Below are 17005 nucleotides of genomic sequence, written 5' to 3'. Positions count from 1 at the left end.
GCCGACCGTTTTCTAGCCATGTTGCATATACGTACTCCTTGTAGAGTTTGTGCTGTGCGGGGGCTTGGTGTTGGGGTCCTGACCTTGACACAAGTCCAGTCCATGAACAGGGTGGGGAGGAGTTCATGGACCAAGAATTGGTTGCTTCAGCGTGACCAGTTCTCTCATATGCCTTTGCTCCGTGAGATCCATGAGAATAATCCTGATGATTTCAGGAACTTTCTCCAGATGACGGACCCCGTATTTCACCGTCTGCTGGCTTTGCTGACCCCCTATATCAGCAGGCAGGATACCTGCATGAGGCAAGCCATCACTGCGGAGCAGAGGCTCGTCGCTACCCTGCGGTACTTGGCGACAGGGAGAAGCCTGCAGGACTTGAAGTTCTCGACAGGCATCTCCCCCCAGGCTCTGGGTATCATTATCCCAGAGACCTGTTCTGCCATCATCCAGGTCCTGCAGAAGGAGTATATGAAGGTAAGATGTTTATCCTTTAATATCACATTTTATTGTATTGAATGTTTGCTAATAGGGATGAGCCGAACACCCCCCTGTTCGGTTCGCACCAGAACATGCGAACAGGAAAAAAGTTTGTTCGAACGCGCGAACACCGTTAAAGTCTATGGGACACGAACATGAATAATCAAAAGTGCTAATTTTAAAGGCTTATATGCAAGTTATTGTCATAAAAAGTGTTTGGGGACCTGGGTCCTGCCCCAGGGGACATGGATCAATGCAAAAAAAAGTTTTAAAAATGGCCGTTATTTTCAGGAGCAGTGATTTTAATAATGCTTAAAGTCAAACAATAAAAGTGTAATATCCCTTTAAATTTCGTACCTGGGGGGTGACTATAGTATGCCTGTAAAGGGGCGCATGTTTCCCGTGTTTAGAACAGTCTGACAGCAAAATGACATTTCGAAGGAAAAAACCCATTTAAAACTACTCGCGGCTATTGCATTGCCGACAATATACATAAAAGTTCATTGATAAAAACGACATGGGAATTCCCCACAGGGGAACCCCGAACCAAAATTAAAAAAAAAAAAATGACGTGGGGGGTCCCCCTAAATTCCATACCAGGCCCATCAGGTCTGGTATGGATATTAAGGGGAACCCCGGCCAAAATTTTAAAAAAAAATGACGTGGGGTTCCCCCTAAATTCCATACCAGACCTGAAGGGTCTGGTATGGATTTTAAGGGGAACCCCGCGCCAAAAAAAAAAAAAAAAAACGGCGTGGGGTCCCCCCAAAAATCCATACCAGACCCTTATCGGAGCATGCAACCTGGCAGGCTGCAGGAAAAGAGGGGGGGACAAGAGTGCGGCCCCCCTCCTGAACCGTACCAGGCCACATGCCCTCAACATTGGGAGGGTGCTTTGGGGTAGCCCCCCAAAACACCTTGTCCCCATGTTGATGAGGACAAGGGCCTCATCCCCACAACCCTGGCCGGTGGTTGTGGGGGTCTGCGGGCAGGGGGCTTATCGGAATCTGGAAGCCCCCTTTAACAAGGGGACCCCCAGATCCCACCCCCCCTGTGTGAAATGGTAAGGGGGTACTTACCCCTACCATTTCACTAAAAAACTGTCAAAAATGTTAAAAATGACAAGAGACAGTTTTTGACAATTCCTTTATTTAAATGCCTCTTCTTTCTTCTATCTTCCTTCATCTTCTTCTTCTGGTTCTTCTGGATCTTCTGGTTCTTCTTCCGGCGTTCTCATCCAGCATCTCCTCCGCGGCATCTTCTATCTTCTTCTCCTCGGGCCGCTCTGCACCCATGGAATGGGGGGAGGCTCCCGCTGTGTGACGGCGTCTCCTTGTCTGACGGTTCTTAAATAATGGGACGCACAGTGACTTGATGGGACTTCCCTGTGACGTCACGGGGAATGCCACAGGGAAGTCCCGTCATGTCCCGTGCGTCAGAGGGGCCGGGGTCACTGGGTGGCCCCACCCCCCATTATTTAAGAACCGTCAGACGAGGAGACGCCGTCACACAGCGGGAGTCTCCCTCCATGCCAGCATGGATGCGGAGCGGCCCGGAGAAGAAAATGAAGAAGAGAAGAAGGAAGAAGAGAAGAAAACGAAGAGAAGAGCGGGAGCCTCCCCCCATGCCATGGGTGCGGAGCGGCCCGAGGAGAAGAAGATAGAAGACGCCGCGGAGGAGATGCTGGTCGAGAACGCCGGAGGAAGAACCAGAAGAAGAAGAAGATGAAGGAAGAAAGAAGAAAGAAGAAGCATTTAAATAAAGGAATTGTCAAAAACTGTCTCTTGTCATTTTTAACATTTTTGACAGTTTTTTAGTGAAATGGTAGGGGTAAGTACCCCCTTACCATTTCACACAGGGGGGGGTGGGATCTGGTGGTCCCCTTGTTAAAGGGGGCTTCCAGATTCCGATAAGCCCCCCGCCCGCAGACCCCCACAACCACCGGCCAGGGTTGTGGGGATGAGGCCCTTGTCCTCATCAACATAGGGACAAGGTGTTTTGGGGGGCTACCCCAAAGCACCCTCCCAATGTTGAGGGCATGTGGCCTGGTACGGTTCAGGAGGGGGGCCGCACTCTCGTCCCCCCTCTTTTTCTGCGGCCTGCCAGGTTGCGTGCTCGGATAAGGGTCTGGTATGGATTTTTGGGGGGACCCCGCGCCATTTTTTTTTTTGGCGCGGGGTTCCCCTTAAAATCCATACCAGACCTGAAGGGTCTGGTATGGAATTTAGGGGGAACCCCACGTCATTTTTTAAAAAAAATTTTGGCCGGGGTTCCCCTTAATATCCATACCAGACCTGAAGGGCCTGGTATGGAATTTAGGGGGACTCCCACGTCATTTTTTTTTTAAATTTTGGTTCGGGGTTCCCCTGTGGGGAATTCCCATGCCGTTTTTATCAATGAACTTCTATGTGTATTGTCGGCAATGCAATAGCCGCGAGTAGGTTTAAATGGGTTTTTTCCTTCGAAATGTCATTTTGCTGTCAGACTGTTCTAAACACGGGAAACATGCGCCCCTTTACAGGCATACTATAGACACCCCCCAGGTACGAAATTTAAAGGGATATTACACTTTAATTGTTTGACTTTAAGCATTATTAAAATCACTGCTCCTGAAAAAACGGCCGTTTTTAAAACTTTTTTTGCATTGATCCATGTCCCCTGGGGCAGGACCCAGGTCCCCAAACACTTTTTATGACAATAACTTGCATATAAGCCTTTAAAATTAGCACTTTTGATTTCTCCCATAGACTTTTAAAGGGTGTACCGCAGTATTCGAATTTGCCGCGAACACCCCAAATTGTTCGCTGTTCGGCGAACTTGTGAACAGCCAATGTTCGAGTCGAACATGAGTTCGACTCGAACTCGAAGCTCATCCCTATTTGCTAATATATTGTATTTCTCTCCTCATTCCCAAATTACCGTGATTTTAATATGCTGTGAATGTCCCCTTTCTTCTCATGCATGCTGGATTTTTATGTAATTATTTTTTTAGTCCTTCATACATATTTGCCTTCACTAACCTCCCCAGCATGCTCTCTTGCCCCTATATTCACCTCATGTAGTCACTTAACAATGTATTTTATCAGCTCCATAGTAGTGCTTTACCCCAAACACCCCCTAAAATGTTTTGAAATGTGATTTGTGCTTTAAATTCAGGCAGAGTGCCAGAGGCTTTTTTTTTTGTGGTGTCCCCAAATCATTTTTAGTAACCCTCCCTCCCCCCAACTGCTAAGTCAGCTGATCCCAATTCTCTATCTATCCTCAATCATCTATTTGCTGACTTTGCCAAACCCATACACACTATACCCATCTCTTTTGTGGTCAGATGTATGGATGAATTCCCCAAAGCATGTAGTGCAAGGTCCTGCCTGTATACTTTCAAATGGTACTGTTTCAAGTTTTTGGATACTTTTATTATCTTGATAGGTAATAGCAGAATGTCCAAATGTGCTCAAATGTGTACAGTGTGTATTTATATCTTTGTATTAGGACACTTCTTACCTGTCCAGTGGGCTGCCAATAGTGTAACTAAGGAGGGGCTGTTCCAAGTAATACCCTGTATTTAGGCATTCATCTCTCAATGAAGTGGAGAGGGTTACCTGTCCAAGATCCCCCCCTATAATGTTAGAAATGGCCCATGAGAGGGGGGAGGGGGAATATGATAGGTGTACCTTATACTTTGGTGTTGTAAAATTCCCCTTAATAAATGTTATCTGGAGGTTGGCCAAGAATGTTCGTGTCTAATCTGCTTGCCATGTTTATGTACAAAAATAGTATTTTTTTTGTTTTCCTCAACAGTTTCCTTCCACGCCACAGGAATGGCAGACTGTGGCCTCCCACTTTGCCCAGTGGTGGGACTTTCCTAACTGCGGAGGGGCAATTGATGGGAAACATGTCCACATCATCCCACCACCCAACTCGTGGTCATACTATTATAATTACAAAGGGTTCAATAGTATTGTGATGTTGGCGGTGGTGTCGACTAATTACGACTTCCTGTATGTGGATGTGGGGAAGAATGGCCGGATGACCGATGGTGGAGTCATCGCCCAGACAGAGTTTTACAGGTGTCTCCAGAATGGCAGCTTGGACTTGCCACCTCCAGAAGACAATGTGGAAGGACTCCCATTCGTCTTCGTTGCGGATGAAGCATTTGCGCTGGGGGACCATCTTATGCGGCCATTCCCGATGAGGACCCTCACCCCGGAACAGAGGGTTTTTAATTACCGGAGAACACATTTGGAATCATGGCCAGCCGGTTCCGCCTATTTCTGACACCCATCCATATGGCGGAGTATAAACTTAATCATATAATCCTGGCGTGCTGTGTTCTACATAACTTTTTACGCCAAAATTCTGCCAACTATGCTGGCTCAGTTGGGCCTGAGGCCAGAATTCTACATGAAACAACCCTGACGGCGCTTGAAAGTGGCCATCCTGGCTTGCCCTCCCTGAGTGCCCGTGATGTCTGGTTTAAGATACCTTGAGTTCTTTGCGGGTAGGGGGGCCATCAATATGCCAGACAATTTGTGAAGCCTTTATCAAATAAAAAAGAAAAAGCTAATCTTTGGTGACATTTACTGCTTGTGTTTGTTTTAGCTGACCCTGACAGCAATGTGGGTAGTCCTGAAAATGGCGTGATTGTGTAACCTTATACAAAGCACTGTTGGGTGTTATTTACTAAAGGCGTAGACACTTTGCACTACAAGTGCACTTGAAACTGCACTGAAACTGCACTTGTAGTGCAAAGAAGATTTGCCCTTAGGAAATAACCCCAATTTTCACAGAAAACAGCAATTACATCACCACAAAAGTGTTGTAGTGTTGAAACAATAATCCACACATTCTTGATAACAATCTTTTTAATACCTGCACAATAACATGTGCATTTAGAAAAGGTTTTTAAAACAAACCAACATGTTTGTTGTATAACAATTTTTGGGGTGGCATTATCAAAAATAGAAATGTCCATTTAAGTTAAAACAGGCATGTGTAAAACCAACAAGAAAGACAAAAATCTTGAACTTACAAAGTTCACATATGGTAAAACTTGAAGGCAATATCAGACATGAGTATTTAGGAACTGTGTTTGATATTGCCAAATTTGGAAGATGCACACCAATTTACGAATGTCAACATGTGCTAGCTGCCATCATGGGGGATCAAGGGACGTGTTTTGGGGGAGCAACCCCTTCCTCACAGCTACTTTATTATTGAGGAAAGGGTTGCACCCCCAAAACGCGTCCATTGATCTCCTGTGATGGCAGATAGCACATGTTGGCACACTGTGTGCATCCTCCAAATTTGGCTTTTCTAAACATCGCTAAAACATTTTTAAGATTGTAGCACACAAAAAACAAAGTGAGTTTGAGGGGTTTTAAATTTGCCCCAAAACATCAATGAGGTTATTATTTTTTTTATTAACATCATTGATTTTTTTCTTGAGGTTTTCCAATTCGAAATTACACCCCATGATCTCCCCGATCAGGATCTGGGCACTTTCTGTTGTGAAAGGATCTGGATCCACAACATCACGATCAACTAAAAAGAGAGAAACCAAACAAAAACAGGTATCAAAAATCTGCCGGCATCCATCTCTTACCTGAGTCTGTGGTCGCAGACACTCACCTGTTGTGGTGTCAATTTCCACCATGTCTTCTTCCTCCTCCTGCTCAGCATGGGTTGGGGGTATTTCCCCTTCTTCCAGAGGTGGGGGGTCTGTGGTCTCCTCGGATGAGGGGTGTCCTCCGAGTCTTTTCTCCCCTATGTAAAACAAAAATGGTATAATTAGCACACAGATATTTGATGGCCGAAATCTAAAGATGAAACATTGCTTGGAAGTGGGGTACAATTGTCTATTTGGGCAGAGTTCCAAGATGTAGCATTTTTATTGTCCTTTGTCAAGCTTCAAGACTTTACCTGTTTTGTACAAGCTTCACAGATGGAGACCCCCCTATAGTATACACTGGAGCACCTGTGTGGGCCACCTAATAATAAGGGTGTTCTGGTGTAGTACACTAGTGCTCCAGCGTCCAGATGTGAAAACAGCTGCTGAGTGTCCTCTCCTTACACAGAATCTAGTTTGCATTTCATTCTAGTAACAAACCCATCTACACAACCAAATATTTTTCATACAAGTAGGCCCTAAAAAATGTAGGAAAATGCATATGGCCTAAACAATGGTGTTTTATAGGCCGAAAGAAAAATGTTTGATACGAACGAATAATGGGCCCATGAACATTAAAGTTGCCATTTTAAACTGTACAACACTTAAGAAAAGCATATGGAGCAGCACGAACGTAATAACGACAAAAAGAATAGGAACACTGCACAACTACTTACTTTTTTGCAGCACTCTCCAGATCTTTCTGTACTGCTCGGGCTCTCTTAATTTCAGGTCCGACCATCGCTTCCTGAGCTGATCTTTCGATCGTCGTACCACGAAATTCCGGTGCAGACTTTTGACCACTTTCGCCATGATCTTGGCCTTTCTGATATTGGGGTTGGGGTAAGGTCCATACTTCCCGTCATAGTCGGCCTTCTTCAGGATGTCCACCATCTCCAACATCTCCCCAAAGGACATATTTGTGGCCTTAAATCGTCTCCTTCTGGATCGGGACGTTTCCGGAACCGGGCTTCCCTCCTCCTCGTTGCTATAATTAGCACGCACCTGCTCTGACTCCGCCATGTGCTCTTCACCCACTGCGCTGAACAAAAAGGGGCGGGGAATAGACTAGAAAGAACGTCAGGGGCGGGCGGAGTTACACGCATGCGCAGTGTGTATAAAGCGTAACACGCGTGCGTAGTACGTACGATCTGTGAGCGGACGAAGGAGTATCGGAGGCGCCAATCGTGATAACAAAGGTAAGAGCCAAACTTGGGCCTATACTGCTTCTACATTGAGGCCTATATTGTAACAAGATTAGGAGAGTTTTGCCTGACATTAGGGTTTGTCTTGTGTCTTGCAGTGAAAATGGATATCTTGAACGATACCGACTTCATGGCAATCTTCATTGACATGTTCAGGGAGCTGCCTTGTCTGTGGGAGATCAACCACCCACATTATAAGAACCAGACAAAGAGGAAGGCAGCACTGGATCAATTGTTGGAAATTGTGAAGCAGGTGATCCCCACAGCAGACATCACCTATTTGAGAATCCTAATTGGTGGCCTGAGGAGTACATATCTAAGGGAGCTCAAGAAAGTCCAGGATTCGCAGAGATCCAGAGCAGCAGATGACATCTATGTCCCCAGGATGTGGTACTATGACAGGCTGCATTTTCTGGCAGGTCATACTGAACCCAGGTCATCACTCTCCAGTCTTCCTTCCACGCTTCCTTCCCCCCCAGCTGAGGCTTCTGACGCCCAACCTGGGCCTTCCAGGCAGCAAAATGTGGAGGAGCCCAGCTTGAGCCAGGTATAACATTACTCTAAATAGTTCAGGTTGTCCAATCAATGATGTTAACTAGTTGTTAGTTTGGAGTACTAATTTCTGATTGTGATTGATGATGCAAAAACTAAAACCATGTCCCTTTTTCATACACAGGGAAGTCTCAGCCAGGAGGTGGCCAGGCTGAGCAGGCTGCCTGATATGCCGGTCCCTCCCCTACACCTGCAAAGAGAAAGTGGCAGGAAGAGGAGTACCCTAGAGGAGGCTGCCATAGGCCTCTTTTGGAAGGCTACAGAGGCCCTGGGAGCACCACACACTGTGGAGGAGGACTTTGCTGCCATAATTGCCTGTAAAATGCAGTGGATGGAGGAGGGCCAACAACTCATGTGTGAGTCATTAATGTTGTAAGCTCTCAATAAGGGGTTGAGGGCCCAACTAACATCTGATACCCACATTTGTGACCTCGCACATGGTCCCCCTCTTCCTCCTCCAGGTCCTTCTACTTCTCCTCCTCCTCCTCCTCCAGGTCCTTCTAGTCCTCCTCCTCCTCCTCCAGGTCCTACTCCTCCTCCTACCACATCTCCAACAGCAGAGCCAGAGCCGGGAATGAAACGTGGAAGGAAGACCAGAAAGTGATGACCCTGGATCCAGTCTGGTCTGGCAAAAGATGCAGCCTCTTGTGGTACCACAGCCTGGGGACACAGATGTCATCTGCTGCTTTCCGGATCTCTGGGACTTCTGGACCAGACTGCACTTCCTTACATATGGACTCCTCAGGCCACCAATTTTGATGTTAAAGAATTGATGTCTGCCCTGGGGGTCCAAGGTTTCGCTAATTTCTGCTGTTTATCCAGTGTTGCCTCCCTCTTTGTTTGGTTTGAGCCCTTAATAAAGGATTTTTGTTTTCAATTATACTTGCCTATGTGTTTTTTCCTTCAAAAAGGACAGTTTGTTGGTGAGGATTCAGGTACATTTCAAAAATACAATGTGAAATTAACAAGGGACACCAACACCAAACAATCTCCTTGAGATTAAATAATACAAGATAATAATGGTGTTGTGGTAACTTGACACACAAAAAGCACACAAAAATATTCTGGAGTAAAACTAAAAATAAAATAAAACAAAGATCAGCCTTGGAAAAATACAAACCTAAAATCTAAAAAAAAATGCCTTTAAAAAAAAAATATATATATTTTTGTCAGATGTGACAAATCCAAATATATTGAGGGAATCCTGATGAATAGTAAAGAAATACGTTTGTGAGAAGTCTGTATGAATATGAGCAGCAAAACTACTTCATTCTTCTCACATTATAAAGAAGAAGAGAGTGCGCTGTATTAAACCATTTTTAACATTGCAGCGTGACGAAAGTGCTGTATCCATTCTGAACGCTAATTTTACCCGACCGAGCTGTTCCGTCTCTGAATTTCTTCTGAGCATGCGTGGCACTTTGTGCATCGGAACAGGCCACACACGGTCGGAATTGACGCGATCGGATTCTGTTGTCGGAAAATTTTTAGCCTGCTCTCAAACTTTGTGTGACGGAAAATCCAATGGAAAATGTCCGATGGAGCCCACACACGGTCGGAATGTCCGACAACACGCTCCGATCGGACATTGTCCATCGGAAAATCCGACCGTGTGTACGGGGCATAATAGTGCTTACAGTGCAACATTAAATGCTGCAGCCCCGGGAGATTTGACCCCTTCCTGACCAGAGCACTTTTTTGCGATTCGGCACTGCGTCGCTTTAACTGACAATCGCGTGGTCGTGCGACGTTGCACCCAAACAAAATTGACGTCCTTTTTTTCCCATAAATAGAGCTTTCTTTTGGTGGTATTTGATCAGCTCTGTAGTTTTTATTTTTTGCACTATAAACAAAAAAAGAGCGTCAATTTTGAAAAAAAAACGCAGAGAAAATTGAGTACTGTCCATGATACTTTTTTTATTTGCACTAACATATCATTTTCATGGACGAGCTTTCAGGGTGTGTCCCCTTCTTCAAGATCCAAGCAGTACTGATTCACAAAAGTTTTAGCAGAAGGTAAAATGTTAAAGCAAAGCAAACAAAAAAAAATCTCTGAGGGAAAGGAAAAAGAAAAACAAACACATACAAATAAATAGTATGGCAATGGTAATAAAGCTATCAGCAAGTGAGGTTAAACAGAGGGAAATCTATAGACTGGAGAGGGGGAAGGATGATAGTCATAGAGGGGGTCATAAAACTGTAGTATAGTGGGTGAGAAAACCAATATCTAAATTTAGGCCATTGTTTTTTGTGTCAAAAAGAAGTATCATTCTTAGCTGAAACGTTTTCCTTTCCTGGATAGCCCTGAAATTCCCTTTAAGAACTAAAACATTGCAGTGTTCTATAGTGTGGTCCTATTGTGAGAAATGATGTCCCACAGGTGTGCAGAAACTGTCTTCCTTATATTCCTTGATGGTATGTGTGTACACATTCATCCTCACTTGTAACTTCTGTCCTGTTTCACCAACATAAGATGCTTTGCTACACCTATTGCATTGGATGAGGTACACCACATTACTGGAGGTACAGCTGTATGATCCCATGATATTGAAGGTCCCATTTGTGTGTGTGATACTTTTGGATAGATTGATCTGGTTGCACAGTTTGCAGCCTTTTTTATTGCAGGGTTTGCTTCCATTATTTATGACTTTATAATCAGAGTGAAGTTTCCTGCTGATTAGTTTATGTCTGAGGTTGGGTGGTTGTCTGAAAGCCAATAATGGGGGTTGTTGGAATATTTTTTTCAGAGTTTCATCCTCTGTTATAATGGGTTGTAAATCTTTGATTAGCCTTTTGATCCCTTCTAGTTTTGGGTTGTATGTGGTGACTAGAGAAACTCGGTTGTTTGTTTTTGCTCTGTGTATTGGAGGAGATTTTCTCTTCAGGTTTTCAAGGCTGTGTTTATGCTGTTGTTGATGGTTTTGTCTTTGTAACCTTTCTAATGGAAGGAGTCTGCCAGTGTTCTGAGATGTTTATCTCTGTCTTGTGGGCCTGAACATATTCGGTGGCATCTGATGGCCTGGCTGTGTATGATGGCTCGTTTAGTGTGTTGGGGGTGAAAACTGGAATTATGGAGATAGCTGCATCAGTCAGCCGGTTTTCTGTATATTGACGTGTGAAGCTTATCATCCCTGATGTATACTGTAGTGTCTAGGAAGTTGACATGTGTGTTTCAATAATCAATTTTTAGTTTTGATAGATGGGTGAAAAGTGTTGATCAATGAGAAAAATTGTTTTAGATTTTCTTCATCTTCAGTCCATATCATCAATATAGCGGTAATATCTGTATGGCTTTTGTTGTATGCTGTTCAGGAAATTGTCCTCCAGGTCAGCCATAAGTAATTTGCATATTGGGGTGCCATTTTACTTCCCATAGCAGTACCCATACATTGGAGATAGATGTCATTGTTGAAAGTAAAGTAGTTATGTGTAAGAATGAATTCAATGAGCTGTGTAACATCTTCAGCAGTGTATTTGTGGTTTGTTGAGGATGATAAGAATCTGTGACATGCTGCCAACCCATGCTTGTGAGGGATGTTACTGTACAGAGATTCTACATCCATAGTGACTAAAAGTGTACTCGCACTCGCATCGGCTCCATGGGTGAGCAGGGGGCACGCGCATGCCTCCGGCGGTGCACACCCGCCCACTAGTGGGCGAATATGTTACAGACGTAACATGATGGTGATTCACGCAGCCGAGCCATGTTGCCGCAGTACAATTGCGGCGGCTGGTCGGCAAGCAGTTAAAAAACTTGCTTGGGGGGGCTGGGCCCTAAGCCTGACTGTTAAGTAGCATATTTTCACCATGGATTACCATATAACATGCTTTTAATTCACATTTCCCCCCTGCAGGCATTCTATATTTTGTAAATAATGGTGAGGGTTTGGTATGTATTTTGAGGGTGTTCTATTTGCATTGTTTGTTTGCAGGGAAAGTGAAATAGCATATTTATCTATATGTCACTTTTTATAGTATGGATTTTTGTGGAGGGCACACCAAAATAAATAATTAAATTGGCTCTCTTAATCCCTTCAAATATGGTTTACATTTTAAGGGGGAACCCTGAGCAAGAAAAAATGTCTGCAAACACATGCCAGATCCTTAATACAAACACACAGGCTGGTCCAACCCTCCTGAAGTATGTCAGGTAAAATGCCCTCAACATGGGGGGGGGGGCATGTTGGTGTAGACATGTGGTCAAGGGCCTCTTCTCCACAATCCTGGCCTAGTAGCTGTGGGAGTTTGTGGAGACTTATTAGAATCTGGAAGCACTCTTTATCATAAGGGGGCATAATGTCTTCCCAACAACAAAAATAAAAACAGTAAAAACAAGACTGACAGGAAGTTTTTTTTATGGTTGAATCTGAAGTCTTTGTCCTGCACTGTAAAAATAACAAGGTTCTGTGGGCTATTCCCCTTTGAAATAAGCCTCACATCAGCAGGATCCAGCTACATCAGTATAACATTCAAAAGCAGAGTTGGGTACCTCATCCAATTGACTGTCCATTGAAGTAATTGAAGAAAGATAATCACACTGAAATATCACCTTGCATGAACTATGTAGTTTGAATCAAATGATGCAGTGATTTGACACCCTTGGTGGTCCAAGAAAGCCATCTACAGAAAGCTTATTATATTAGTATAACCCTAGTTTATCACATATCTGGCTGTGAAACTTAAGATAACAAGGGCAGCCTCTTGCACAATTCCCATTCAAGCACCCCTGGAAGTGAAGACAGGGACTGCTAGGGCAGTGGAGGGGTACAAGTGGCAGTTGGACCAGCAAACTTGACTGAGGAGTCAGGTCACAAGCAGAGTTAGGGAACAACCATGCAAATAGACACCAAATCATAAACAGAGTTCAGGTCAGAGACAGGCAAAGGTCAGCAAGTTGATAGCAGTTAGACATATGAAATTTGTTTTGGTCTGAATATAAATTCAGACACATTTTTGGTTATTAGGAAATTCAGACATATCCAAATCCCTGAATAAAATAGTAACAAATGACATTGAAATTCTATCGATTTTGTTTTGTATATTTGTTTTCTAACTAATTCCAATGATTCAAATTCAGATTGGTTGAAAAATGATTGACCAATTCAAATTCTGTGTGAGGAACAGCTGGTTGTTAAGGAGCGGGCTGGGAAGCTGACCGCTGCAACCTAAACAATCAATCACATATCAGCTGTCAGCGGGCTTCTACACTGACAGTTGAAATGTAAACAAAAGAATGTCTGCAATGAAAACTTCAGATTAAATAAAACAGCATGGGGTTCCCCCAATCCATACCAGGCACATATCCGAGCATGCAGCTTGGCAGGACAGGAAGGGGGATGAGCAAGCACCCCCCCTCCTGAACCATACCAGGCCACATGCCCTCAACATGGGGGGGCATGTTGGTGTAGACATGTGGTCAAGGGCCTCTTCTCCACAATCCTGGCCTGGTAGTTGTGGGAGTTTGTGGAGACTTATTAGAATCTGGAAGCACTCTTTATCATAAGGGGGCATAAGGTCTTCCCAACAACAAAAATAAAAACAGTAAAAACAAGACTGACAGGAAGTTTTTTTATGGTTGAATCTGAAAAGTCTTTGTCCTGCACTGTAAAAATATCAGGTAAGGTTCTGTGGGCTATTCCCCTTTGAAATAAGCCTCAAATCAGCAGGATCCAGCTACATCAGTATAACATTCAAAAGCAAAGTAGGGTACCTCATCCAATTGACTGCCCATTGAAGTCATTCAAGAAAGATAATCACACTGAAATATCACCTTGCATGAACTATGTAGTTTGAATCAAATGATGCAGTGATTTGATACCCTTGGTGGACCACAGTAATCAGTGCATTTTTATAGCATTGATCTCTGTATAAATGACAATGGTCCCAAAATAGTGTCAAAAATGTCCGATGTGTCTGCCGCAATGTCGCAGTCATGATCAAAATCACAGATCGCCGCCATTACTAATAAAATAGAATAATAAAAATGCCATAAATCTATCCCCTATTTTGTAGATGCTATAACTTTTGCGCAAACCAATCAATATATGCTTATTGCAATTTTTTTTTACCAAAAATATGTAGGAGAATACATATTGGCCTAAACTGAGGAAAAAAATGTATTCTTTTGGGGGGTATTTATTATAGCAAAAAGTAAAATATATTGCTTTTTTTTCAAAATTGTCGCTCTTTTTTTGTTTATAGCACAAAAAATAACAACCATAGAGGTTATCAAATACCACCAAAAGAAAGCTATATTTGTGGGGGAAAAAAGGATGTCAATTTTGTTTTGGTGTAACGTTGCATGACCATGCAATTGTCAGTTAAAGTGACACAGTGCCGAATCGCAAAAAGTGCTCTGGTCAGGAAGGGGGTAAGTCCTTTCAGGGCTGAAGTGGTTAAAAAATAAAAAACTATGTACCACAGTGTAGATCCATTATCAATCACAAAACACGCTGCACCACTCGACCTGAAAAAAAATCATAGAAAATCATAGAAATGCTCCCGCCATCTACCTGCTCTGGCATCTGACATTTCTTAAATTGCCACCCGGCAACATCATTAACCGGGGCATGCTGGGTTGGTGATGTCACTGTGAGGTGTGGTCACCCGATTATGTCATCAGATGACTCCACCCCTTTGTTATTTTAAAAATGGTGGAGCAGGCAGGCAGACGGCGGGAGCCTTCGCCGAGACTGAAAGTTATTTTTTTTTCTTTTTTAGATGGATTAACACCCGATGACATTTTTAAATTTTTTATGTTTTAATAAAGGACTTGTCAAAAACTTGTGTTATATCTTTAATCACTTTTTACACTTTTTTAGTGAATGGGTAGGGGTACTATGTAGGGAGGAAGCCAGGATCTGGGGGCCCCCTTGTTAAAGGGGGCTTCCAGTTTCCTATAAGCCCCCGTCTGCAGACCCCCACAACCACTGGCTAGGGTTGTGGGGAAGAGGCCCTTGTCCCAATCAACATTTTGAGGGCATGTAGCCTGGTATGGTTCAGGAGGGGGGAGCTCACTCATTCCTCCTTTCCTGGCCTGCTGGGATGCATGCTTGGATAAGGGTCTGGTATAGATTTTTGGGGGACCGCACACCTTTTTTTTAAATTTTGGCAAGGGGTCCACCTTAAAATCCATTCAAGACCCAAAGGGCCTAGTATGGATTAAGGGGACCCCATGCTGTTTTTTTTTTCAGAATTTTTCATTGCCGGCATTTTTTTGTTTATATTTCAGCTGTCAGTGGAGAAGTCTGCTGACAGCTGATAAGTCAGCGGTTGTTAAGGACGCGGCAGCTGGCTTCCCAGCCCGCTCCTTGACAACTAGCTATTCTTCAAACAGAATTCAAATTTGTCAAACATTTTTTGACCGATCCGAATTCTAATCATTCCGAAAATGTGGAATTTGTTAGAAAATGAATAAACAAAAGGAAATTAAACAAAACTAAACTAAACGAATTCCAAAACAAATCAACAAAATGAAATTAATAACATAACAAATCTATCCAAAACTATTTTTTTTTTCCATTCTGCACATGTCTACTAGCAGGAAAGTACAAAACCATGAGGTAGAAACTTGGTCAAGAGGGCATTGCTAGGTCTGCAAAAGATCTGAGGCTAGAGCCCATAGTAGTGGTCACCAAGCTTTTTACAGGCCCAGGAGCACCCGGGTGGTATGCAATTTTTTGTGGGCAATGGCTCGTGTTGGCGCTTTAATTATCACGGCACCATGGTTGATATGGTGTCAGGGTGATCGAAGCACATTGTTTCAATTGGTACATTGTAATATCTCATGAAGTGGTTCAATTCACCATAATGCAGAATCAGTGGGAGCCCTGGGTGTATCACTTGCCACCGTCACCTGCCACCAGATGCAGCTTGTTACTTGCCACCGTCACCTGGCACCAGATGTGGATTGTCACTTGCCACTGTTGTCTGCCACCATTTGCAGATTGCCATGTCACCTGCCACCATGTACTGATTGTCACGTCGCCTGCCACCAAATGTGGATTGTCACTTGCCACATCACCTGCTACCATTTGCAAATTGTCACGTCACTTGCCACATAGTTTGTCACCAGATGTGAATGATTTCTTGCCACGTCGCCTGTCACTATTTATGGATTGTCACTTGCCATGCCAGCCAGTGCCACCAAATGTGCATTGTCACTGCATTGGTGGCAGGCTGGCAGCTTTCGTCCATTTAGTTCTGAGTGGGGGCAGGAGAGTGGTCAAGCGGGGTGGACAGTGAGAAATGATGTCATCTCACCACTCCCCACTGCACCTCGCTCTGACATTGAAGAGGCCTGTGCTGTGAGGGCGGAAGAGTGGTGATGTGGGGCGGGCAGAGAGAGGTCATGTCATCTCTGTGCATCCTCCCACTCGCTTCTCTAATCCACCTGCCTGGCTCTCTCATGCACGGCTGCAGAGAGGCTATGGCCCACTGGTTAGGCAGGGACCCCTGCGGCAATAGACCCCAGATTCAGGAGGCTAAACACCAATAGCCACCCCCTAGCAACATGGACACTGGTCCAAGCCTAGATTGATAGCACATATGAACAGCAGACATGAATAGGCAAGGTTTATCTAGAGAGGAGTAAGACATAGCCAGGTCAGGAATGGAGTCAATAAGGCTTTGGGAACACAGATCACAGAGAATAAGCTGAAACACCTGAAAGGTGCCAGGATCTGTGGCTGACACACTTGTGTGTCCATGTGTGCACTGTGTTGAATCTGTTTGTATGCTTGTTCTCGCATGGGCTTTGTGATCATCTACTTTCAGGCAAAGCACAAGAATGAAGAATCAAGTTGGGCCACAGGAGCAGCAGATCTAATGGAAGTAAAATTTAGGCTGGGGGCCTGGATCTGGGGGTCTGATGGGAAGGCCCCAAGGAATTAGCACATGGAATGTGCAGGGGAAGACTGAGGGCAGCTAGCAGATTTTAACCTGTCAACAGAGGGAGGAGACAGAAGGCTTCAACATTTCAACCATCTGGCAGAATCTTTGAACAAGGGTTTCAGTGTCAATCTTGGAGATATGGAGCATAGAATGATGGAGCGAACATGGAGAACGCAGGAACATAGGGACCCGGCCCTGGCAGGAGATGAAGTGG

Source organism: Aquarana catesbeiana, linkage group LG02 (genome assembly GCF_042186555.1).
Source record: "Aquarana catesbeiana isolate 2022-GZ linkage group LG02, ASM4218655v1, whole genome shotgun sequence".
In the NCBI taxonomy this organism is placed as follows: Eukaryota; Metazoa; Chordata; class Amphibia; order Anura; family Ranidae; genus Aquarana; species Aquarana catesbeiana.
This window is presented reverse-complemented; position numbering follows the sequence as displayed.